At 48.0% G+C, this 26,607-nt stretch overlaps 1 protein-coding gene across 3 annotated transcripts in view; it reads right to left on the reverse strand.

The window, feature by feature from the left end:
* The window catches only part of LOC144133293 (uncharacterized), a 411,732-nt gene that overhangs the window by 325,337 nt on the left and 59,788 nt on the right, over positions 1 to 26,607 (reverse strand). The gene's annotated exons all lie outside the window — the stretch shown is intronic.

Below are 26,607 nucleotides of genomic sequence, written 5' to 3' on the forward strand. Positions count from 1 at the left end.
TTGATCTTGTTAGGTGGCCGTCAGTGGAGACTGGCGGCGACCTCTTCGGCTCTCGTCACCACCTGTACTTGGGTTTCCAGGTTGGGGAAAAAAAAATTGCCGATGGTTTAGCTCTGGCTAAACCCGGAGTGACGCAATAGCTACAGCTGGCAGAGTGGAACTTGCTCAGTTGAATTGCAAAGTCAGTCTTTCCCCGCTCCGTTTCGCTGGGCGTTCCTTCATCTTTGTCCCACTTGCCACGGCGCATGCACACAACTGTTGCAGCTCGGTTTCGCCGGCGCGCCACGCGGCTGGCAGCAGCAGCAGCTGCTCCGCACCAAGTGACCAACCACGTGGCTGGTCACGTGACAAACCTTGTGACCAGCCACGTGACCGTGCCGGCGTCGCCACTATGAAAGCTCGAAATGCTGCCGTAATATAGCTATCTCTACAAAATAAAAAAACGATAGCGTGACTGTCTGACTGATTGGTGATTAGTTTATTGATTGATTTATTGACTGACAGAATATTTAATTGATTGATTGATTTATTAATTGATTGACATCCTAAAAAGTGTCCCAGCAGTGCAAGAAAGCATGCCGAATCGTTTCATTATTTTTCCACAGAAAACGTTGGACTCCCAAGGCATAAAATTCCTCTTCTTTTCAAAGCCATATTTTTGCAGCCAAAGTGTCGCTTTGCCATCGGAAAGTGGCTGCAGCTTGAAACCCTTTTCGAAACATCTTTCCCTGCACCTGCATTGCACATGGTGCTGCACAGTGGTTGAGGAAAGAGCTACTCACACAGATCATTTTAAAACCTTTTGGAGTCACCCGACAAAGACAATCACAGGAAAAACGTGTGTACAGAAAATGGCAAGATTCTAGAACTCATTTCAAGTATAGGCACGAATAGCTCCTTGAGTACAGTATGATGTGATGGACAATTTAGGCAAAACTCTGCCCATTCCTAAGTCTCCTGTTACCGTAAAGAACCGACAATGGTTAACTGGCTGGCGTACAAGCTGGCAACATAAACTACGATCATCATCAAAAAATCGCCGAAAAAAGGCAATCTGGCCCATTCGGTCCCAAAGATCAACCCCACAAAAAATACTGCGCGCACCCTCCACACAGGAGTAGTGTAGGACCTGATTCACATGCCACAGTTTCCTAAAACTTTGCAAACTGTGGCCCACCGGAACAATGATGGTTCAATCATTTAAATCCTCCAGCTTTCTCACTTAAATAAGCAGCCTAATCACCAATAGGGCTCACTGTCACGATAAAAATCAAGCGAAACACGTAAGTAATTTGGTGGGGTTGCAGTCGACGGTGCATTGGCAGAAGCGCTCGGGGCACGTGGTCATTCTCCGTGTCCAAACCCCAAGCACTTTCCCCAATTCACCGCCTCCCACTTGGCCCTCAGAAAAAACTCACTTTTTTGACAGCTTCCAAAAAGTTTTCGTGATTTTAGAAGAAATCGGCAACATCAGTAAAGCCAGGATGAAAAACTCTCCTTTGTGTAAGCGAATGTCATTAAGGCAGTAATTTTGGCCAAAAGCGAAAACGGACTCAGTCAAAAGCTTTTGCCGAGTCTACTGAAGCATCGCGACATGTGCATGTCTGGCATGTCTGGTCACTATATTCTTCCCTAGACTGTGAACCTCGAGCGCTGCCGAATCTATGGAGCTGTGGATCTGGAATTCAGGGCCCAGAGAAGTCACGTTGCCATCCTGAAAATCCTTGACACTCTTCCTTCGACCATCCGCTGTCTGTTACTGCAAGTTTTTGCGTAATTTATCCCCCCCCCCCCTCTCTCTCCCGACCTCTACCACTTTTGAAGATGAACAACCGCAGGAAAGCCGTATTTAGGATGGCCTAGCAGCTGTCGCTTTATCGTCGCAGAACGACTTTTTGCAACGTCCTACATCGGGAGGACTGTAACGGTAAAAAAAATCTAGCAGAACTTTTTGCTGGGCTAGTTGGTCCATTCTGACAATAGTGAAAACAGCTCTAAAGAAGAAGCCGGCTTCTTCTTTAGCGCTGTTTTCACTATTGTCGGTAAAAAAAAGACTCCGGAAATGCTTTCCTGTACAACTTCAATTCGATGAAATAACCATCTGTCAGTGTACGTTAAAGATCCCCAGGTGGTCGAAATTATTCCGGAGACCTCCACTACGGCACCTCTTTCTCTCTTTTCTTTCACACCCTTCCCTTGCGGCGCGGTTACGGTGTCCACCGGCATATGTGAGACTGCTGCCCCATTTTCTTTGCTAAAAAAAAAAACAATCTTTCCTCTTTCGCCGTTTAATTTCCCGGCTGCCCATGTGACCTGTTAATAACAGCTGCCTTAAATATAACGCTAAGGCTGCGAACGTGAACGAGTAAAGCGGAGAAGGATTTTCGAGCGTTGCGCAAAGCGACGCGCAAGTTGATTGCGTCAAGTGAACATCGCTCCAGCCGCGCTCCTACGGCGGCCCCTCGCAGCCTCGTGTTTCACACAGGCTAAGAGAGACCGTATGGAGTCCACCCGTCTACGGCATCGGGGCCCCCTTTATTACGGCTCGCCTCTCCACGAACACGCCGTCGGGTGCGGTACCGGAGGAGGGGTACAAGGCTCCCCTTTTCTAAGCCGCCCATTGAACATACGCGGGGGCTCCTTTTAATTACACGCACGGTCGTCCATAGGCGGCGTTTCCCGCCGGCGTTGCGCAGTGCGCGAAGGACTTCGTAAAGCCGAGTGCGCTCAATGAGCGGGTTACATACGTGCTGGAGGCCGAAGACAGGCTGGCCCAAACTACCAATTTATGGCCCGGAGATTAACGCCTGGCGAGCTAGCTGCCCGACTTAAATGCCCATTCCGAGCGTTTCAAGTTTCGCTGGCGCGCGGCGATGGAGGATCTTTGAGCGACTGCGAAGAGGAAAAGTGTCCTGCATCCATCGTAAGATCGCAGGGTAGCAGAGCGCATGGTTTAGGTACATCATCGTGAGCGCCACTCTCAGTTTGGCGACAATAGTCGTGAGTAGGAAGTGGTGTATTAGGTCTACGGTTAGGAGAAGCGAGCTCGGAGAAGCGTCGCGCCAGCTGCTCAAGAGGTTGCTAGGGAAGTTCAACAGGGTTCGCACATGCACTATCGCTGGTTGCGACATAAACAGCCGCCTGTCATTGCAGTGGCGCATCTCTTAGACGCTGCGCCACTGCGCGGGCAGTGGTATGAGGACTCTCCGCCATCTGTAAAGGTTAAATAGAGAGTGACCAATTCTGCATATATGGGCATTAACCCCCTAAAGATATCACATCATGCTATGAAGGCGGAGCTTAAAAGCTCCCTCCAATTTAAGAATGAACACCTGCCTTCGCATGTCTACTCGGTTTAACTACGTTAAACCCCACCAATTTTATAATTCGATCAGAAAGGCTCCGAAGAATCATGGGCACAATATATTTTAGGAAGCACCCGCGGGTAATCTTTGGCGCCGCGTCGATGTGAGACAGAACTTTAAACCATTTTCGGGGAAGACAGGGCATAGCTCAACCCCAATATGCCTTTATAGGAGCAAAAAGAGAGTAAGCTGTCTTCTAGCGCACTCCCTTTTATGAAAAAGAGCGCGATAGAGGACGCCTTATTCCTTTTTTACTCCTTTCTGTTTACAGTGTAGAGACTGCAAGGCAACTAAGGAATAGAAAGAATAATTTATGAGAGCAAAAGAAATGGTATTGTTGCACACCGGTCAAAACGGCACTCGTACGACCTCCTACACTCTAAACGCAAATACGCCCATATTGGAGTAAAAAGAGAGTAAGCTCTCCACTAGCGTACTCACTTTTATAAAAGGGAGTGTGCTAGAGGACAGCTTACACCCTTTTTACTCCTTTCTGCTTAGAGTGTGCCCTCTAAACAGAAAAGGAGTAAAATAAAAAGGGTGTAAGCTGTCCTCTAGTGCACTCCCTTTTATGAAAGGATGTTTTAGAGCGTACACTCTACAGAAAGGAGTAAAAAGGGTGTAAGCTGTCCTCTAGTGCACTCCCTTTTATGAAAGGATGATTTAGAGCGTACACTCTACAGAAATGAGTAAAAAGGGTGTAAGCTGTCCCCTAGTGCACTCCCTTTTATGAAAGGATGTTTTAGAGCGTACACTCTACAGAAAGGAGTAAAAAGGGTGTAAGATATCCTCTAGCGCATTCCTTTTCATAAACGGGAATGCGTTAGAGGGCAGCTTACTCTCTTTTTACTCCCATATGGGTGTATTTTGGTTTAGAGTGTAGGTGCGGAACATGCCTCCACATGCCTCTTAAAACAAGAGTGTAGGCGAGCCGAGTGACCGACATCGCTTCTGCAGCTGAAGAGTGGAACACTAGCGCCGCTGCTTCGTCCTCGGCGGGTGGCGGCACGGCGACCAGGCGGGTCGGCGCTCGGGCGAAGCGCAATCTTACGGACGCCCATTAATCTGCGCTAATTGCGGCTCCGGGACGAGGCGCTTCGGTGCCGGAGGCCGACGCGCTAGAGTAGGCGGTGGTCGCTCGCCGCGTCTTCTCCGAGAAGCGCGCTGCTCTTTCGATCCGCGGGGCGAGCTTCGTGTGAGAGAAGAAGCTGCTGCAGTGGTGACGTTGCGCTGGCCAGGATACTCTTTGGCCGCCCGTTGTTCCCCTCTCAAAGCAAGGAAGGAATGGCCTTCCCTCAATAGCCCGTCCAAGAACAAATAAAACAGAAAAGTTGGAGAAGGCCGGGAGTCCTGACACTGTATATACTAGCGTCTAGTATACAGCACATAAAAAGGTGATGTTGGACAAAAACGAGAACAAACCCGCCGCGGTGGCTCAGTGGTTAGGGCGCTCGACTACTGATCCAGAGTTCCTGGGTTGGAACCCGACCGCGGCGGCTGCGCTTTTATGGAGGCAAAACGGTAAGGCGCCCGTGTGCTGTGCGATGTCAGTGCACGTTAAAGATCCCCAGGTGGTCGAAATTATTCCGGAGTCCTCCACTACGGCACCCCTTTCTTCCTTTCTTCTTTCACTCCCTCCTTTATCCCTTCCCTTACGGCGCGGTTCAGGTGTCCAACGATTTATGAGACAGATACTGCGCCATTTCCTTTCTCGAAAAACCAATTATTATTATTATTAACGAAGGCGAAGGTAGAATGGACCGATCGAGAAGGAAGAAAATTTGAAAAATTGAGAATTGGTTTTTGAGGAAAGGAAATGACGCAGTAACTGTCTCACATATCTCGGTGGACACCCGAACTGCGTCACTAAAGGAAGGAATGAAGGGGGAGTGAAAGAAGAAAGGAAGCAAGAGGTGCCGTACTGGAGAGTTCCGGAATACTTTCGACCACCTGTGGATCTTTAGCGTGCACTGTCATCGCACAGCACACGGGCGCCTTAGCTTTTCGCCTGCATTGAACGCACCCGCCGCGCTTTGGTTCGAACACAGGAACTGGGGATCAGTAGCCGAGCGCCCTAACCGCTGAGTCACCGCGGCGTGTATCAAAGAAGGGTAGATGTCATTTTCAGGCATAGATGGAAAAATAACCTGTGATATGTGATTGAGTTACAATACCCCACCCCCTTACCAACGACAGTAAGCAGACAACGCTGCACCTGTGAGACGTATTAATTATGGTTTGGTTCATAAACAACAATAAAGGGTCAAGAAGAAGAACTGTTTTACTTAACTGCATATATGATCTGTCCTTACAGGACAGTATGCAATTTTATTCTGTCTTGAGTCGACTTAACCCGCCGCGGTGGCTCAGTGGTCAGGGCGCTCGACTTCTGATCCGGAGTTCCCGGGTTCGAACCCGACCGCGGCGGCTGCGTTTTTATGGAGGAAAAACGCTAAGGCGCCCGTATGCTGTGCGATGTCAGTGCACGTTAAAGATCCCCGGGTAGTCGAAATTATTCCGGAGCCCTCCACTACGGCACCTCTTCTTCCTTTATTCTTTCACTCCCTCCTTTATCCCTTCCCTTACGGCGCGGTTCAGGTGTCCAACGATATATGAGACAAATACTGCGCCATTTCCTTTCCACCAAAAACCAATTAATTAACTATTTTTTACTGTACTTTTTCCTAAGTAACCACTGGAGCACCTCTGCTTGAGATCTGGATTTACCATGAACTCTGCAATACAGTTTTACACCTCACTACTTGGAACACGCTCAGGAGTCGCGACACATGCGCTCTTGCCTTCACTCTAATCAGAAAGGAGTAAAAAAGGGAGTAAGCTATCCTCTAGCGCATTCCTTTTTATAAAAGAGTGCGCTAGTGGACAACTTACTCCCTTTTTACTCCCATATAGGCGCATTCGTGTTCAGACTATTCCCTTCGTACAATCGTCAGCAGTGACAGGATAAAAGAGGCCACTGGTTGACTCGGACGTATAAACCTCCTTGTCGACGCAGGGTCCAACCCAGTTCTACAAAGCCATTAATGACTAGAGGCGTAGTTTTTATAGGAAATGAGTCTTGCGTATTTCAATAAAGGCTTCGGAACGTTCGTAAGGAAAGCTAAACCTCGGTTCAACCACAATTCTGGACGTCAGCTCAGGTGAAACTCGTGGCGGTGAGGCTCGGCAAGTTTGACAAAGGCAGCTTTGTCGCACAGTTTCAATGAATCCAGACGTGGAGAATTCTGTCCGCCATCGCACTGTGTGTATCTTCCGCCGTATACTTGTTCAAACCGGGCGTGGCTGCTCTCACGCAAAGAGCTGACACGAATCCTCACTTCATGGCTGGAAAAAAAGAAATATCCGCAGGCGCGTAGTCGTACAAAAATAGAAAGAAACACGGAACCGAGGCGGAATTAGAGAAATAGCGGCGGCAGCGCTTGGCGGCCCACGGCGGCGGTTCTTTGTAATGCGATTCCGGCGGCATATAACGGCCGCGGTGGCGGCTTCGCCAGACTCGGGTACGCAGTCAGCGCACGCGGAGGCCTCATGAATTTCCTAAACTGCCAAATTTCGTCTTGGAGACGCGACCATGCAAGACCTGTTCCTGCACCGTTTCTGCCGGCTCTGTGTCGCCTCGCTTTTGCTCGCTTTTACTTTCTCGCTCCTCTCACTAGCGTTCTATTCTTGTCATTTGTTTTTTTTTTCTCTATTCTTTCCTTTTCGTTTATTTCATCCTGGGACGAACACTCTCCGTGCTTCTTTTATCTAGATCTCTTCTCACACTACCATCAGCACACTTGGTACTCGGCGAGTCTTCTTTTTTTTCTGTCTCTCCCCGCTTTCCGTTTTTATGTAGGCGCCGAGTTTCGCACGATTATTTTGGCCGAAATTCGTTTTTTTCTTTCTTTGAACTTCCAGTGGCGCTGCGAGGACTGTGTACTCGCGAAGCAGCAGCGGTGGCGGCGGCACAGTCCAAATTACTATGCAAATCAGGCTGCGCGAGACCAGGCACGAGCTCGAGCTCGGAGCTCACACACGCACTCGCATTCCGCTGCCACGAGAGTTGGCATACTCGCCCGCTTTCTATCCGGCCCTTTCGTGCGCGTGCCGCGTGTTCCGCAGCTTCTTCTTCTCCCGGTCAGGCCTAAAAAATTAAATGATTCCTCCAGCCACCGCCGCCAGCCCCATCCGGCATGCGGCCACAGCGCATAAGGGAAAGTGCGTGTGTGCGAAAATTGTGAGCGCAATTTAAACAGAAGCTAACGGCGAAAAGCAAGTCGAGAACGGTGCCGCCCGTCATGAATGTGGAATAAAAAGAGAAAAAAAAAATACCCGAAGAACTTTCAGCATCGCTATACGCATTCGCCGACGTCTGACTGTCCTTCTTTTTCCCCCAGCCTCCCCATTTTCCCCATCTTCCCTTTTCAATGCGGCGAACTTCTGTTCGTCCAGACGGCCAAGGTAGGAGGTTGGAATAAGGAGCTAACTGTCGACGAGCGCCTCCGTTTAATAGATGGCACGCGATCCCGCTTATGAATAAAGAGTGTGCAACGTTATAAATGGTTCCTCCCCGGTGAGATTCGTTTATCGAGCTCAGCTCCTTTTGCTCCCCAGTGTAATGGCCGCCGCTTTTTTCTGACAACCGTGTCATGGTTTCAGACTCGTTTTCATGCTGGGCTGCGTGTTATGCCTAAAGGTTTTGGTAGGTAAAAAGACTACACAAAAAAGAGGAAAAGTGCGAATTGCATTCGCTACGGACTATAATTACTTTTCTTTCGAAAGCTTCAATTCTTTCTCAGGATTTCATCACCACGGCCTGTGTACCCGCTCGGAGAAAACTGGCACAATGTTGCAGCTCAACGACAGGGGAGATGAAGAGGCTTCTCAGAATGACAAAGTGCCTCGAGCTCCCGAGAGACACTTCCTTGTGCTGTGCATTGCAAACACCCCAACGTCATACAGACGGTTCTCACTCTTTCTATTTGTGTTTTTTTATTACTGAACTACCAAACTCACCGAGTGGGATAAAGCCGACGAGCTATTGACACCTTTACCGTGCACGCATTTCGGAAGCATACAAAATAACTCTAGACAAAGGCATTTTTCAATGAGAAAGAGTTTATGAACGCCATTTTTTCATATGTATTGTAGAATTTCACTAAAACAATCAACATATCCGCAGATCTCCCGCGAGCAAGCTTGCATTTTCTTTTTTGCCATTAGCGTTTTTTAGATCGTCAAATACGTCCCCCATACGGTTTTTATGGCAGTCTAAACTGATCAATACGAGTGATACAAAAATTTAAAAACAAAGATTTTGCGACGCATCGCAACAATTCATTATTACCTTCAATATTTGCAAAACAGCATCTTAGAAATATTCCAACATTCATAATTAATAATTATTTGTTTTGGGGGTAAGGAAATGGCGCAGTATCAGTCTCATATATCGTTGGACACCTGCACCGCGCCGTAAGGGAAGGGATAAAGGAGGAAGTGAAAGAAGAAAGGAAGAAAGAGGTGCCGTGGTGGAGGGCTCCGGAATAATTTGGATCACCTGTGGATCTTTAACGTGCACTGACATCGCACAGCACACGGGCGCCTTAGCGTTTTGCCTCCATAAAAACGCAGCCGCCGCGGTCGGGTCCAACATTCAAGTTTTTTGTCCGAGCATGCAGGACATGAATGTGGATGCTCTCCGGCCCCGGCGCACTTCGGCATAAAACCTTTCTCCTTAAAAACGTGTACTTTGTTTCAAAACTAGAAGCCTCGAGCTAAGTCTTCCGCATTCTATAGTAATGCTTTCGCGTTTTTACATTCCCTGACCACGTCAGAGCGAGGTGTTCCTTTGAGGGCGTCGCTTCTCTTTCAAGCCCAGGCACCTTCTTCTGACTCCTCCGCAAACAAGCTGTAGCAAAACTGTCGCTCTAGCGTTAGCGTCCTTCCACGCCTTACGTGTCGCTTCTAATGCGCCGAGTCAAGGGTGGAACGGCAAGGTATTTCTGCGCGTGCTCGAAGGCTTTTATATAAAGGGGGGGGGGAGGCGGGGGTTGGAGAGCCGGCACCAGTGCCGGGCTAAGAAAACAACTCTTCCCTCCACGCGCCGCGGCTCAGACTCGCCTTTCTCCTCCTGCGGTTCGAGCAATGTTGACACGCTACCAAGAAAGGCGCGCCTCGGGGCGTATCAACAGGCACAGCTATGGCGGCCACGACAAAAAGAAACAGAACGCGGCGCGAGGACTTTCCGGCGTATCGCCGACGTCTTTCATGAAAAGACAGCATGCAGGCACCTCGCGCTTGCTACGTGACATGTTTCAGGCGATAGCGTAAGGAGCGCGTTCAAGTGAAAATATGGCGTCGACCATCGTACTGCGTCAGTCGCAAAAAAAGTCCAGAAGTTTCAAATGGATTCAGCTGGTATGAGGGTTCGAACCCAGGCCCTCTATATGCCAGGCGGGTACGTAAGACATAGGCCACGGAGGATCTTTTTTTTATTGCACGGAAATAGGGCCGGAAAGAAAGTCTGAGCACGCTTACGCGACAAAACACCAGGCCACCTTACCCCTGCATTATCCCTCCTTCCAAAACATCAAAAGTCGGGGAGGCACAGACATGCAAACCCGCCGTGCTGGCTCGGTGGTTAGGGCGCTCGGCTACTGTTCCGGAGTACCCGAATTCAAACCCGACCGCGGCGGCTGCGTTTCGATGGAGGCGAAACGCTAAGGCGCCCGTGTGCTGTGCGATGTTAGCGCACGTTAAATATCCCCAGGTGGTCGAAACTATTCCGGAGCCCTCCACTACGGCACCTCTTTCTTCCTTTCTACGTTCACTCCCTCCTTTATCCCTTCCCTTACGGCGCGGTTCAGGTGTCCATCGATATATCAGACAGATACTGCTCCATTTTCTTTCCCCAAAAACAAATTTTCACTTTTCAATTTTACAGACATGCATCCAGATAGGGGAGCCAGCTAGGCGGCTCTTGCAGGACAGCACATACTCCCCGCACCAAAACGCATTGTTCACGAAAGAAAGATTTCGACGACCGTAGTGATTCGGCATGGCGGTCCATCATGCGGCTCTTCCAGAGACTAAATAGTCCCAGCAACATAAATAGGTCATATGGCACAACCCAGTTTTTCTCCACAGGCAAAAAACTAATACTGTAAGGTGTGATGTCAATGTACTTCTTAATTGTTCGTTGTAAAATGTCCCAGAAGAATATAGTATCAATGCACAGAATAAAACAATGGCCAGTTGTCTCTGGCGTATTGCACAGGCGGCAATTCACCGTCCATGGCGCCAGCATCTCCGTAGCAAGAAGCCATGCTAACTGGAGGAAGCCATGCTAGGCCACGCAGGATCTTCACTTTGAGCTTGAGTCGTTGGTCAAGCGTGTTAGAGGGACGCCTAGTGAACGCGTTGAGGTGTGTATGACTTGGTAACATGTGTTTAGGATGCGTACTGATGGTATAATAATTAATAAACAAATATACATATGCTCATTGGGTGTTTCAAATTGCACGAAATGAAAAGGCGCTGTTATGATGCTCCATTGTACTAAAACAAATGGCGTGCATGTGCGTAGTATGTCGTGCAGTGTAACCTATATAATGATTGGTGGTTGTTAATCGGTAATGTGATCGGTAATTGCTTGTAATCGATGACCGTGATCAGTAATGTGATTGTGGATTCACAGTTGGTGAGAAAGAAAAGGAATAAAAAGAGAAAAAAAGAAAGGAGAAGGAAAGGTGCTATTGCGACTACTCTTACAAGGCGAAGCTTAAGCGTCCTCCTAATTTATTAAATGCTACGTTCAGCAGACGCTAGAATCGCTGGATTAGATGGTTTCGCACCGGCCAAAGCGACGACGGTATACTCGCAAAGGAAAGAGGAACAGCTGCGAATGAGGAGACCTGACACGCAACACTGGCTCAGATCCCTGATTGGTTAATTTGCTTGCGAGACGTCCAGCATGGGTCGTTTTGTCTGTCGAGAGTGAAGGCGACTGTAGTTGAGCTCAGAAAGTCTGAGGGTGTTTCAGGAGGTACATAGCATGGAATTGCAACCTAGCGACCCCAGACCTATCTGCCATAGGCTGTACGCGGAAATGCGTGCGGGTGCTGCGCATTGAATAGTAATAAGAATGAAGCAGAAACAAATATCTTATTTGTTAAATAGTTTTTTATGGAACCTGTAATTTATGTATTAAAATGAGAGTAATAAACATAGAGTACTTGATGTCCTGGTGAGAAACCACTGATATTTAAGTATTCCTGCGTGATAAAAAAAGACAATTAACGATTTCTTCTAAAAACCATTTGTACCAAATTTTAAAGTCTTTTTTTTTTCAAGTGCCCCGCCGTGGTGGCTCAGTGGTTAGGGCGCTCGGCTACTAAATCGCAGTACCCTGGTTTGAACCCGACCGCGGCGGCGGTGTTTCGATGAAGGCGAAACGCAAAGGCGCCCTTGTGCTGTGCGAGGTCAGTGCACGTTAAAGAACCCCAGGTGGTCGAAATAATTCCGCAGCCCTCCACTACGGCTCCTCTTTCCTTCTTCTCTCAGTCCCTCCTTTAGCTAGCCTTAACTTACGGCGCGGTTCAGGTGTCCGTCGAGATGTGAGACATACTCCGCCATTTCCTTTCCGCCAAAAAACGAAACCAACGATTTTTAATGTGAAGTAACACCCTGCATTTATTTCGCGAATTAAGAAAAAACAACATAGCTCATTGACAAAGGTCTATACCAACATGACAGCTTTAATGACCATTATGGCGTCAGCATTCACGGCCCTGTGCAGGTATGATTCCTCATGTATTTCTACGCAGGGTCTCAAACGGCACAATTACATCCCACGTGAACCCAGGGCTGGCCATCGTCTCTAGGCGGAACATTGCTTCTTATTCGTATCTCTACCGTCTAGTAATACAAAAAAATTTTGAGCAGGACGACAAATCGGGAATCAGTTAAAGATCCCCAGGTGGTCGAAATTATTCCGGAGCCCTCCACTACGGCACCTCTTTCTTCCTTTCTTTCTTTCACTCCCTCCTTTATCCCTTCTCTTACGGCGCTGTTCAGGTGTCCGCCTTTATATGAGAGAGATACTGCGCCATTTCCTTTCCCCAAAAACCAATTACAAAAAGCCGCTCTCCTTGCCGCCGATTAATTCTCGTTTTTGTGCTCGTCCCCGTGCTCACGGTCGCAACGACACTCTTGCGGACTAGTTGGTTCGACATGACAGATAGAAACAGCGCCAACACGGGACGATGGAGGTGAGCGACACTGGCGCTGTGTTGTTCACCTTCATCGTCCTGTGTGTGCGCTGTTCCTTTCACTCATGGTCGCCCTCAGCGGTTGTGCTCATCGGTTCCACTTTCGGACGAATAAGCACCCAAGTTGCCTCTGCGAGCTTAACTTGTGGCCCATCCTCATGTCCGGACCCATGCTCACACTCACGAGTGTACTCCTTACCCGGCCATCCTGAATGCGAGGTTGCCAACTTGGACCTCCAGCACAAAGCAGCACGCGCCTGTCATAAATTGGGATTGCTGCAGAGAACGACGCTATGGGTTGGGGGGTTCTGGCTGGGGCGCCGCAGCTCGAGGATTATCCGTTCCCTATCCGGGAGCGCCCGCATTATAAAGGAAGGGGGGGGGGGGGGGGGTAAAGAAGGACGCGCAACGACAGCATCAGCAGCAGGTTTAGGGGCGCCCGGGGACCACGACACGCGCGTGCCAGCCTCAGCGCTGAATGCAAAACGGCCGCCATTACATTAGACGCTCCCTTCCCGCAGCTCCGTGCAGTAATAAAAGAAAGGGGGCTCAGGGCTGCCAGGGTTCGCGGGCGATAAAGTATGCGGGAGATTAGGAGGAGGGTACAGTGGGGAGCTAGGAAGCCAGAGGCAACGGCGAGGGCTTATACACGAAACGGCTTCGCGGCAGCGGACGTATCGGTAAAATTGAGCTTCAACCGAAAGTTACGCGTGGAGACGTATACGCCTCGGGACGGCAGGCATATGAGGCGGCGTTGAAGGAGCGGCCAGGAAACGATTCCGATCGTAAATCGCGAACCGTTTGCTGGCTGTGCCTGACAGCCGCTATCAGTGGGTTGTTTTGCGCCCCTTGTAAATTCGGGGACGATGCGCACCACGGAGAGAGTGGGTGACTCACGCTTTTGGCCCAGGTTTAACACGACCGCCGTCGTCGCAAAGCTTTGGGTCTTAATTTCCGTGGCTTTTTTTGTCTCTGAATGAAATGAAGGACGCTGTTAGTGAAGCTTGAACATTATGTAAGGTTCAGTGCGTCACAGGTGGCGGTTATGCTAAAGTATAGCACCGCATGGCTGTCTAAAATGTAGGAGGCATTTGGTTCTCCATTAAAACAAAGATCACTGTACCAGCTGTATAAGCTGCCTCCATAACCGCAACGAGACGCGTATGAATAGTAAATGCAGCGCACTAGCTGTTTTAGCCGTTAAGTGTGGAATTGAGTCGTTCGCAAGCGAGGTCAGCTTTGACAAAACGCCAGCCCGAAAGAAGTTCACAGTGCACTTCAGCAGTATGAAATGTAATAGAGGGCACCATGAATAGCTTCAGGTTTGGCTTGGTTTAAGCTGGTTTAACGTCCCAAAGCTACTCAGGCTGTGAGAGATGCCGTAGTAAAGGGCTCCGGGAATTTCGACCTCCTGGTGTTCTTTAACGTGCACTGACGTCGCACAGTACATGGGCCTCTAGAATTTCGTCTCCATCGAAATTCGACCGCCGCGGCCGGGATCGAACCCACGTCTTTCGGGCCAGCAGCCGAGTACCATGACCACTCAGCCACCGCGGCGACGTCATGGATGGCTTCAGCCAAGCATTCTCATACTATATAAAGTATTATTATTGTAGTTATTATACTGTTGGTCTCTGCCCCCCTGGACTTCGATCCTCCGTGCGATCCCACTTAACCGACCTCGAATGGTTTGTAAAGAGAACTTGATCGCACCCTATTTATGTTCTGTATTATGAATGCTTTATTGCGCTCCGAAAGCCATTAATATCAATCACATCAGCTCAACAACTCGGTCAAACATTTTTGTTATATATAACGATTTTTTTTGTATTTTGACAAACCTGCAAAAATAGCAGGGTAGTGTTTACGCCTTCATGAATCTGTTCGTATGACAATTTTCCCTGCTATCCTCAAACATCCTGTACTTTAATCTGCGCAAATAAATAAATAAATACATTATTAAGATTGAGCACTACCCACAGAATATGAACGGGTCTGCCTCGCGAACTATGCAGACAAAGGAAAAAAAAAGTCAAGTACTTCCATCAACGCATGTAAAGACCACTGAAAAGCACCGCGACGGAGGTGCCATCAAGGCATGTAAAGAACACTGCAAAACAGCGTGACGGACGTGTAATTGGCCGTAGAGGAATACTAAAAAAGGAGAGGGAGTTAACGCACTAGCAAGTAAACGCCGGCCCGTAAAATCAGCATTTTTTGCTCAATCGGCAGACTCGCCACGCCCGGGCAAGCCCCCTTGGACGGAGTCAAAAAGCCCACCGCGCAAGCGCGGGCTTCTGGACGAGCTGTGGAGAAGAGGTAGCCAAGCGGGAAGAAGCACGTATGCAAAAGAAGGGGCTTCAGCCGTGCTCCAACTCGCACCGTGCTGGCAGTGCGACCCGTACAAAAGCAACGGCTTTCCCGACAGCGGGAGAGCGCCCCTTGCCGGCCACAGACCGCTTCGCTTCCGAGCAGCCCACCCGCGCGCGTTGGCGAGAAAGGGTGGAGGCTGGGGGGTCCCGGAGGAATTGGCTCTGCCTCCCCCCCCTTTCTCCCCACCTCTTTCCAATCGCGCCACGGCCTCGCTGGTGCTTCGTGCATTACTCCTCTCGAACCCGAACCCCGTGGCAGCAGCCGCCGGTTCACCGCGTTGCGGCATCGCGCACTTTCCCCACCGTGGCTGCTCATCTACTATGCCTTCCGCTGCCGCTACAACCGTGCGGGCGCCCTTCGGTTTCCGCCAGGGCGGGGTCGCTGCCTGCTGAGGAATGCGGGCAGCGATGCGATGCGCCTCTCGGGCGGAATGAGCCAACAAGAGCTATTGGCCGCGGGCAATTGTGTGACACCGATAATGGCGACCCTGACTTGGTATAGTGTGTTTAGCTTCCCTAATTAATGCCTCGTGCACTTGGATGGCAATCTTTTCTTTCTGTTTTTTTTTTCTGTTCTGCTCTTTCAGACTTTCAAATCACGAAATGTTAGACGGAATAAAACAAGCGAAAGAGATGTAGTCACAGTGAAGAACAATGAACAACGTTGGACTTTCACCTCCCCGTTGTCCTGTGTTCTTCACTGTGCTTGCGTCTCCTCCGCCGGCTTTCATCTTTGTAGCCATGTACCAACTGGCCCAGATCTCCACTCCTCTGAATCATGAAATGCTACCTACTCATGAAGTACTCCGTCATTAGAAGCAAACTTAAAAATAAACCTAAACAAAAGAAAAGAAGGCGCCATTGAACTGAAAATAAGGACCCCAAACACGGATTCAAGCGCAAATAACCACATGTGCTAATCTTTTAAAATGTATCACGACATCGCTGCCCGACTCTGAGGAACGTGATTACAAAACATAAAACTGAGCAGGGGACAAGAGACAGGAGCGAAGCAAACAGGACGAGCTCAGTTTTGCAGCAGGCGCACAAGTCTCCAATACTCGCTTCTGAGAACCCTCGCCATCCTATTCCAGTGACCATCGGAGCAGCTCGTCCTGTTTGCTTCTTTCCTGTGTCTTGTCCCCTGCTCAGTTTTATGTCTTGTAATCATGTCATACCAACTAGCCCCTCATCGCCTCATCGCTCACTCTGAGGAGCGCTCTATCGTTCGTTGTCATTGCACCAAGCTGTGCGGCGTAATGGCGCATTAAAGGCCCCCTGGTGGTCGTAATTACTCCGAAGCTCTGAATTACGGAGCTTCTTTCTCTCTTCCTTCTTTCCCTCCCTCTTTAATCCCATACCTTGCGGCGTGGTTGATGTGTCCACGGAGAAGTGAGACATTGACTGCGCAGTTTCGTTTCCTCAAAGTGAATTTTTTTTCCTCTCCGCTATCATTTGCCCCGTAGGTATATAATACCACTCCCGTTCTGCACAAAATCCGGTGCCATCGCCACCAGCGGTGTCGGCGCTGTGAGCAAAAAATAGTCGAGAAGCAGCCTAGCTGGGCCACCGAGGTCACGTGACCTCGTGGCGTCATCAGAACCTGCTCACCAGATTGTAAACAAACTGATCTCCGTAGGAGGTCGCAATTGAATTAATGATTGGTCACAAGAGGTTGCTCTGGAAGAGCAAAGCGGTTCGCACAAGCCCCACTGGTGGCAGCACATGCCATCACAAGTGGCGCATCGCTTAACCGCTGGACAACTGCATCACTGCGCCAGGAGAGGCATGAGGACTCCCTGAGATTAATAAATTTTCGGGTTGGGATAGACCCCGTAGAATATCTGATACGGGTCCGAATTGGACTTATTTTTGGAAATTCGGCGGTGTGTTTGAAGGTTGCTTCACTTCCGCCTACGGTTGGGCCGGTATTGCACTGCCTCCGGGATCGGCCTGTGTCACTATAATAATAATAATAATTGGTGTTGGGGGAAAGGAAATGGCGCAGTATCTGTCTCATATATCGTTGGACACCTGAACCGCGCCGTAAGGGAAGGGATAAGGAAGGGAGTGAAAGAAGAAAGGAAGAAGGAGGTGCCGTAGTGGAGGGCTCCGGAATAATTTCGACCACCTGGGGATCTTTAACGTGCACTGACATCGCACAGCACACGGGTGCCTTAGCGTTTTTCCTCCATAAAAACGCAGCCGCCACGGTCGGGTTCGAACCCGGGAACTCCGGATCAGTAGTCGAGCGCCCTAACCACTGAGCCACCGCGGCGGGGCACCTGTGTCACTATCGTGCGTCTTTTCTATCCTGTCTTTCTATCCCATCTTTGAACTCTCCTACTATCTGCACGTGGTAGTGATTGTGGCTCGGCTTGAGCCAGTGGGCAGGCCTGTGCACTTTCCTTTTCTTTCTTCCTGGCAACAACAGACAGACAGACAGAGATTAATGAATGTAGAGTCAAGTGCTACCAATTGCGCGTATATGGCCATTAACCAATTAACGCTAACGCGTCATACCCCGAAGGTGGAGCTTAAATGTGCCCTCCAATTTTTTTTTATTCTTCCTTCCTAATATAGGTTAGACAGCCGGGCACTGTTAATGTTCACCTTCCTGCCTTTCTTTTCCCTCACCTCTGTGCCTCTGAACACTAATCCGGTATGACTTCCGAAGAATATCCAGGAATCCGGTCTCTTGTTTTACAAATATCAAAAGCTTGTGCCAATTATATCAAATGAATTCCGCACAGCAAAAAACTCGAACGTGTCCCTACACACCCGACAGATCCGTGAACACGTCTTTAGTGCATAGTACTAAAGAATTATTCATCTTGCTGTCACAAAGCTAACGGACGCAACCGGTCACACGTCATGTCGCTTCGATCAGTAGACTAACACGTAATACTAAAAGTGCTGTAACAACAATTACAAATGCAATACTAATAAACAGAGTGGAATAAGCTCATCAATGTCGAAGGTAAGACCATGGTGGAAAAAAATTGGTCTTTCCCTCCTCTGCTTGCTTTTCTCATCAAAAGAAACCATTTCCCCCGTAATCTGCGTCCAATCCCACACTTGAGCTTAGATTTAGGGACCCGAAAGAAATATGCCAGCATTTTCAGCTGTAATCTTTGTTCAAAGCCTCAGCAGTAAAAGCATTTTCTCTCTTTTTTTTTTTGCAGACAGACTCTAGCCGTTTCATCTAACTCCCATAGACGCACACCTACAGAGCTATCTCTTTCTACGTCTGCCAATTCCTTTTTGCGCAAGGACGCCTCACTTCCTGCTTTTCTGGAACTTGCTCTTCTCCAAAGCATATCCAGATTACGGGTCTAACTTGTGATGCTATTAAAGAGGCAATGTAGTGACCCTACACTTGTGGAAACATAACCGGCCTTAACGCTAATGCAGACGAGCTTGTACTTAAGTTCCAGTGCGGACGTAAAAGCGTTGCCGCGGAAATTTAGCTTCTAAGCCCTGCACTGACTTTTTTGCATTCAAAGAAGCACCTCATTACCTGTCGCTCTCTCTGTGAATTCCACTTCCGCCACCGCAAGACGCACTGATACACCATGGAGAAAGACACGGTTTCGAGTCGAGCATTTCATCCAGTGCACTCTCCTAGTGCACCACGACTGCATCGCCTTCGGCTCAATGGCTTTGGCGTTGCGCTCTTGAGCCAGGATCCAGGCGGCCCATTTTAGTGGGGGTTAAATGCAAGCATGCCGTGTACAGTGCCCCATCGGTGCACGTGAAAGAGCCTATGATGGTCGATTAATCCGGCGCCTCCACTACACTTTTTCTCATCTACCATGTACAGCTCCGGCAAGTGAAATCTCACAGAGCTTAGTATAACATGCTTCAATAGCGATAACCTTGCACAAATGCTACTTCCCAAAGTCAGATAATCTAACAGCCTGTCTGATTTTTTATTTCATGCATTCTTACGTCGTAGAGTTAAAGCAGTATTCAAGACAACAGAACATCGAAATCAAAGGACTACCCCTCAGAACTGACGAAAAACTTGCTGACGCCTTAATGCAGTTTGGTAAAACGCGCGGTGTTCCAATATCCAGCTCTGATATTGATGTGATTCATCGCGTACCCGGAAAGGACAAGAAAAATCCAAACGTGATCGTGAGGCTCACATCTCGTTCCGTGCGTAGTAGAATTCTATACGCAGTGAAAAAGATCAGTTTGTCTCCGGTGGACTTTGGCTACGAAGGCAGAGACACAGTCTATATTAATGAGCACCTCTGTCCTGAGTATAAGGTATTGCTTGGAAAAGCAATTGCACGAAAGCGAGAAAAGGGCTGGAAGTTCACCTGGGTCACTAATGGAAAGATCCTTGCTAGGAAGGCCGAGAACTCGAACGTGATTCAGATCCGTTCCGAGGCAGACTTAGCTCTGATCTGTTAAACCAAAATCGACCGTAAATCATGGACAGTGTGCATCTAACAAACCAATTTATGAAAAAAAAATGCATGTGCTTCTCTGCTTCATTGCAATGTTCGAAGCTTGAATAAGAATATAGATAATGTCTGCTGTGTACTGGCTGAGCACTCATTTACGTTTGACTACGTAGCCGTTTCTGAAACTTGGCTACATGAAGGGGAATTCCACAATATCCAAGGGTTCAATTTTTTTTCCTGTAGTAGAAAAACTTCTACGAGAGGCGGTGGAGTTGGCCTATACGTGAAAACATCGTTGCATTCCTCGCTTCTTCTTGGGTTGACAAATTCATATTCTGCTGGCTTTGATTTTTTGGTTGTTCAGTGTATGAACCTTACAATTGCTGTCGTATATCGTGCTCCAAGTAGCTCTCTATCGCTCTTCTTTGACCATTTTGAATCGCTGCTCATGAACTTATCTAATCTAAGAGTCAAAGTATTAATCTGTGGTGATTTAAATATTGACTGTTTAAGTGATAACAGTGTGGTATATACTAACTTATTACAGTCATATGGCTTCAGTAATGTAGTTATAGGCACTACACGTGTGACTCCCATTTCTTCGACGTGATTAGATCATATACTCTGCAATTTCGACACATCATCTAGTTTGAGCTCCATATATAAAGCATCCCTTACAGATCATTATCCTGTTGCGATATTTTTTCCTCTGGAACAAGCTGCCCCGGGTAAAACATCTAACCCCCACTGCAGCATCGATGTTATTCAGTTGAGGGAATGTCTTCAAGTGGTAGATTTTAGCTTGATCAACTCAGCTGATGTAAATGACCTATACCAAGAATTTAATGACAGGCTAACCACGGCAGTTTTGCAATCTTCTAGACCTCAAATCAAAAGATACCATAGCACGCCTATCTGTCCCTGGATGACACAAGCTATTTTGAAACTTATTAAGGAAAAAGATCACTGGCATACCAAATGTAAGCAAAAGCGAGGTAATTCATATTACTTAGTAAAGTTTCGGAGAGCAAGAAACTTAGTTACTGCTGCCATAAGGTCCCGCAAGAAAGAGTATTACTCCCAATTAATTTTGAAAAATGCCCACAGCTACTCATATACAGCTACTCATATTCCATCGAAATTATCTCCTGGATGTGATGGCGTTGCCTCTATTGCGCTGAAGGAATGCATTGATATCTTATGCGAGCCACTTGAAAAAATCTTCAACTTTGCCTTCTATTCCTCCACCTATCCCGATCTGCTTAAGCTAGCTAGAATAGTACCGATTCACAAAAATGGTGACCGTAACCACGTTGAGAATTACCGCCCAATTTCCATATTAAGCTGCATAAACACACTTTTTGAAAAACTCGTTGCAAAGAGAGTGAAAATATTTCTCGAGAAAGAAGCCTTGCTATCTCCTCAACAACACGGCTTTAGACCAAACAGATCAACTGGTACGGCCGTCATATCGCTAACAGACACGATCAACACTTTCCTAAATGATAATAAAATAGTCTTAGGAATTTTCTTGGACATTAAGAAAGCATTTGACACTGTTGATCACGAAATTTTACTAAAAAAGCTGGTGCATTACGGGTTTAGAGGTATCAGTTTAGAATTCTTCAGAAGTTATCTCAATAATAGGCGGCAAATGATCCAACTTAGCGGTGTAAAATCTGACTTTGAAACTGTTACGGCTGGTGTGCCTCAGGGTTCAGTCCTTGGTCCGATTTTTTTTTCCTTGTATATTAATGACCTGCCGCATTTCACACAACACTTCTCTGTTTTTATGTATGCTGACGACACTGCTCTTCTATGTGCTCATGAATCTACAACGGAACTTATTAGCACCGCAAACCGAGAATTGGAAACTTTGTGCAGCTGGTTTATTTCAAATAAACTTGTTGTAAATGTTAATAAGACAAAATGCATAATATTTAGGAGCTCCAGAAAAATTATACATGAAAACCTGCCTTCCGTGCAATGGCTGGGAAAAGTTAGCTGCAGCATGCTTTGCACTGTACAAATGCCGAGATTATTTTGGTAATGACATACTCAGAATTATTTATTTCTCAATTTTTCAAAGCCAGTTATCATACTGCATTGAATCATGGGGCCACACCTACCGATCTTATTTGGAACCACTTAGGGTCTTGCAAAAAAGGGCAATTCGATTCATTTCACATTCAGGATACAACGCCCACACTGCTCCTCTTTTTAAACAGATGGATATACTGCCACTACAATCATTACTTGAATACAGGACTGTCTTGACAATACACACATGCCTTAAAGACAATTACCCGTTACACTCATCGCTATTCTGTATCCCACCACTATGCACTCGCAACGCCACTCATGGAAATTTCCTTCTTCCGAAAACGAAAAATGTCTATGGAGAAAGAAGGATGGCCCATGTTGGTATTAAGCTGTGGAACAAGCTTCCAAGTGAACTCAAACGTAGTAAAACTCTTCCTGAGTCATTGAAGAAATATTATAAACAATGAGTGAAGCCAGCGTTTTTTCTTTTCATGTATTTTTGTGTGTTTGTATGCGTATGTAAAAGAGGCTTGGTGCTCTGAATATTGTTGCTCTATGTACCCATTTATGTATTTCTAATTTCATGAGCTTTTATATGTATGTAATTAATTTTAGTTATGCCTGCAATTTTCTTTGAAACTGAATTGCATGGATCCCAACTAGCTTTTAGCTAGGGATCCAGATGTCTCCACAAGCATGCCTTGTATGAATGTTGAGAAATAAAATTGAATCAATCAATCAATCAATATACTAATTGCCTATTAGCTCTCGATCTGTACACTAGGTGCTACAGGAAAGACTAAGTAATTTTCAAAAATAGCCATCTTGAGCTAAAAATATTGCTTTTGCGGCATAGTATTAACAGTGTTGGCGGACACTAGAAAATCGGTGAGTCGTCTTAAGTAGTAAGCTCGTTAACTAATTTCTGATGACTAGCTTTTTATATATCACAGATGGACAACTGGTTGCAATTTGAGATTTGTAGCCGGTCGTTAGCACTAGTCATACCAATTTTTGGAATTTCGAAAACGAGATTAGCCGCTGTGGCTCGACAAAATTTGGCTGCATCGTGGGAAAATACATGCGCTATCGAAAGCATGCAGGCAAAGCAACCCCTCCAGTGCACGTAACCCGCCTTTTTCATTTTCCTGTGCTGCCACCTCGCGTACAACGATGGATGCTCACTGGTAGGGTACTGCACGCCCAGCCCGGCCGGACTGAGTGCCGCTGCGGAGCACGTTTTGTTGGAATCTGTCAACGATGGCGTGTCCTGGGCAGCACCTGGTACCTGGAGGATTTCTAGTATTGACTAATGGCTGAGTGCGATGTCCGAGGCAGGCTGCTGTGCCCACCGAAGAGCAAATGCTTCAGTATCTCCGATCATCCGGCATGCGATGCGAACACCAGCTGAGCAAGGGCCGCCGCTTCAGAGATAATGTTCAATGAAATATCCCCGATCAGTAAGGTTGGCGTTTTCCGCTGTATATGCCTGCCATTCATGAACGGTGGATACTGCATCGTGCACGCCGTAGTACAGAAAACGACTGGGGACCACAGTTTTCACAAGCAATCATTGTGTTCAAGCGCTGAAGAATAGCTACACGAGCTATAAAAGCACAAGCGTACTCGCAACATGGCAGCTCTGCTAGCATTTCACTGTATTTTCCCACAGCACACCGCTGCATAGGTTAAACAAGCATGCGCGTCCATAAAGACGAGCGCGAGAGGCGCACATTGAACCATTCCGGCGATACCACGCAGAGGTCTTCATCATGGATATGATTCGAACACACTCATAACGCACCTTCTTCTTGTGCCTCTTAATACATGGCACATACCCACACGGGGGATTGGCCTGGGTGTAGTGGCATAAACAAGCAAATTTTCATAGGAGATTATGACAAAATTTTAGCACCATGCGTGAATGCTCTCGTAGCTACTTTTTCGTTGCCCGCTCCATCGCGCGTTGAAAGCGGCTCACAGCAGTTGCCCATTTGGCCTTCTTGCTTGAGAAAGCAAAAAGCGTCCGAACGAAGTCTGGGTGCCGCGGTGACATTCGAGGCCTTCCTGCTCATGAATATAACACTTCGTGATAGACTGCACACGCATTTAAACACAGTACCTCGTCCGTACCTGTCACAAAGTGATTCCCGCACAGACTTGACGTGCTTGACGGTGCCCAAGGGCGGCCACGATCGTCGAGCCGGCGGGCTGCTTTTAATCACGCTTTGCGTCGAAGACTGTCCTGGGAAGCGCTCGGAAAGCGAAAAATCCGAGTTTGCTTCCCTTTACATATTGGGCATTGCAGCCGTATGCTACACATTTCGTAGGTATCGCGAAATGCGTTGCGCTGAACGCCCGACGGCTGCAGCAACGCACCCCGCGTAGGAAGCCGGTTTGTTTACACTTCCACGGCCGGTCTCGAGTGGAGCGCGCGACCCTTCCAATATGTTTCGCGACACCGCAGCCAGGGGATGGGCGCATGCGCAGTCGCGTCGTGAAAAAGCGGACTAGTCGAAAAAGCCAAATTTTGTCGAGCCACAGCGGTGCGCGTAATCGCGTCTTCTAAATTCTAAAGCCTAGTATTGCTATTGCCAACGACCGGCTACAAATCTCTAATTGCAACTAGGCGCCTATCTCTTCTAGTTTAGGTAGTTACCAGAAATTAGTTAACTAGCTTACTACTTAAGACGATTCACCGCTTTTCTGGTGTCCGCCATCACTGATAATACTTTTCCGAAAAATCCATATTTTTATATATATTATAATTATAATTGGTTTTTGGGGGAAAGGAAATGGCGCAGTATGTCTAATATATCGTTGGACACCTGAACCGCGCCGTAAGGGAAGACTCAAAGGTAGGAGTGAAAGAAGAAAGAAGAGAGAGGTGCCGTAGTGGAGGGCTCCGGAATAATTTCGACCACCTGGGGATCTTTAACGTGCACTGACATCGCACAGCACACGGGCGCCTTAGCGTTTTTCCTCCATAAAAAGGCAGCCGCCGCGGTCGGTTTCGAGCCCGGGAACTCCGGATCAGTAGTCGAGCGCCCTAACCACTGAGCCACCGCGGCGGGGCAACCATACTTTTTCCCAAAAAGCCAATTTTTGAAAAATTTTGAGGGCGTTCGCTGAAACATATTGCCGCACTTTATGTTTGGCTCCGAGCCGCGAGTTGTGCGTGGTCCAGTGCGGCGACTGGCGCATTGGCGCGGCTGGCCGTAGTCCCCACGAAATGTTTTGCGTACGCCGCACTGTCAATCCGGGGCTTCAACCATGCATTGTGCCACGCCCGCACTCCCGACATATTCCGCAGCCCCGCAGGCCTTCGAGCGACGACATAGCAGCTGAATATGAACCATCTCAGAGAGTAGAAATGCTCGAATCTCCGAAAATGAGGAGCGGAGCCAGCCAGGTTTTCACATTTTGCGCGCAGGCCGGGTATTACTGAACCGACGAGCTTTCCCGACTCGACACTTCAAAGACATGGCTTGAAAGGCGCCTAACGGTAATATGTGCCGAGAAACTGTGGGTGGTCGAAATTTCCGGAGCCCTCCACTACGGCGTCCCTCATAGCTTGAGTCGCTTTGGGACGTTAAACCCCCGTAAACCATAAACAAAACTATAACCGATTAACCACCGGCGGTACAGAGTGAAACCGGATGTACAACGAACGATAATTACGGAAAAATAAAAGGAGTTTTATATCAAGAAATTTGTAAATGTATACAAGGTGCCGCAAAGAAAAGGACCACAAAAAGGACCACGAATCACTGATGTGACCATAATGGTGCCTGGGACCGGCATGAGCTCCCACTACCCCCCCCACACTACCCCCCCCCCACTACCCCCCCCCCCCCGGAGCCCTCCACTACGGCGTCCCTCATAGCCTGAGTCGCTTTGGGACGTTAAACCCCCATAAACCGTAAACCAAACTATAGCCGATTAACCACCGGCGGTACAGAGTGAAACCGGATGTACAACGAACGATAATTACGTAAAAATAAAAAGAGTCTTATATAAAGAAATTTGTAAATGTATACAATGTGCCGAAAAGAAAAGGACCACAAAAAAAACCACGAAGCAGTGATGTGACAATAATGGTGCTTGGGGCCGGCATGAGCTCGTAAAGTTAATAATGGTCCTTAAAACAATATTCCCACACACTTCTCTTCAGCTTTGCGTATATTAGCTCGTTAATTGAAACTAATTTTATCATTTGCATAGCTGTTCCTGCAACTAGAACTAATATTGCACTCTAATATGTGCACGCGTGCTCTTGCGTGCGCGCGGAACGCGAAAGAAAGAATTCAGCCAGTATCTCCTTCTTTACGTAGAAGCAATATTGCGCGTATATACTTTGTTATAATCTGTTTCGCTGTTATTCAAGTGAACCGACCGGTCGTACTTTGCGCTCAGAAACCCGACAGATCGCAGGCATTTTCCTCCCTTCAGCAGCGCGCGTGCGTGCTTCTGCAAACGCCCGGCGAATCGGCGCAGTACTCACAGAAACTCGCACGTGCTGTGCGCCTCGAGCGCTTTCCGCAGCAATAAACGGAACGGCTCCTTTTTCACTCCGCCTCGTGTACGTGCACCGTCCACGCGCAAAAAGCAAATAAATAAATAAATAAATAAATAAATAAATAAATAAATACATAAATAAATAAATAAATAAAAACGCCGCTTCTTTTTGCCGCATCTCGCGTTATTATCGCCACGCTCCTGCCGGGTTTCGCGAGTGTCGACGGCGTTTTTCGCTCCGCAACGCGGCGCTTTGCAGCGTTTGCTCCTCCCCCGCGCGAACAAAAAAGGAGAACGGCCGCGTAAATCGTCGTCGGCATTTCGCAACTGCTCGGCTTCGCAAAACAAAACGCCCCCGGGCGCCAACGGCGTTCGGAATGTTTGCACGCCGATTTCGGGAAGCTCGAGAGCATGCAGCGAGATGTCGGAATACGGTAGGTGACGCGCTGTCGCCGACATGCGGCGCTACAGGCACGGAACGCCGAAGGGCGGTTGCATGGGCGTGTAAGGAGGAAAACAGCAAGAAGACAAATAACACGTTACAAAACGTCGAAAGAAAATATGCCAAGAGTAAAAAGCTTGGGGGGGGGGGGGGTGGGCCCACAAGCTCCACCTTTAATGT

The sequence above is a fragment of the Amblyomma americanum genome, chromosome 5 (assembly GCF_052857255.1).
Source record: "Amblyomma americanum isolate KBUSLIRL-KWMA chromosome 5, ASM5285725v1, whole genome shotgun sequence".
Lineage (NCBI taxonomy): Eukaryota > Metazoa > Arthropoda > Arachnida > Ixodida > Ixodidae > Amblyomma > Amblyomma americanum.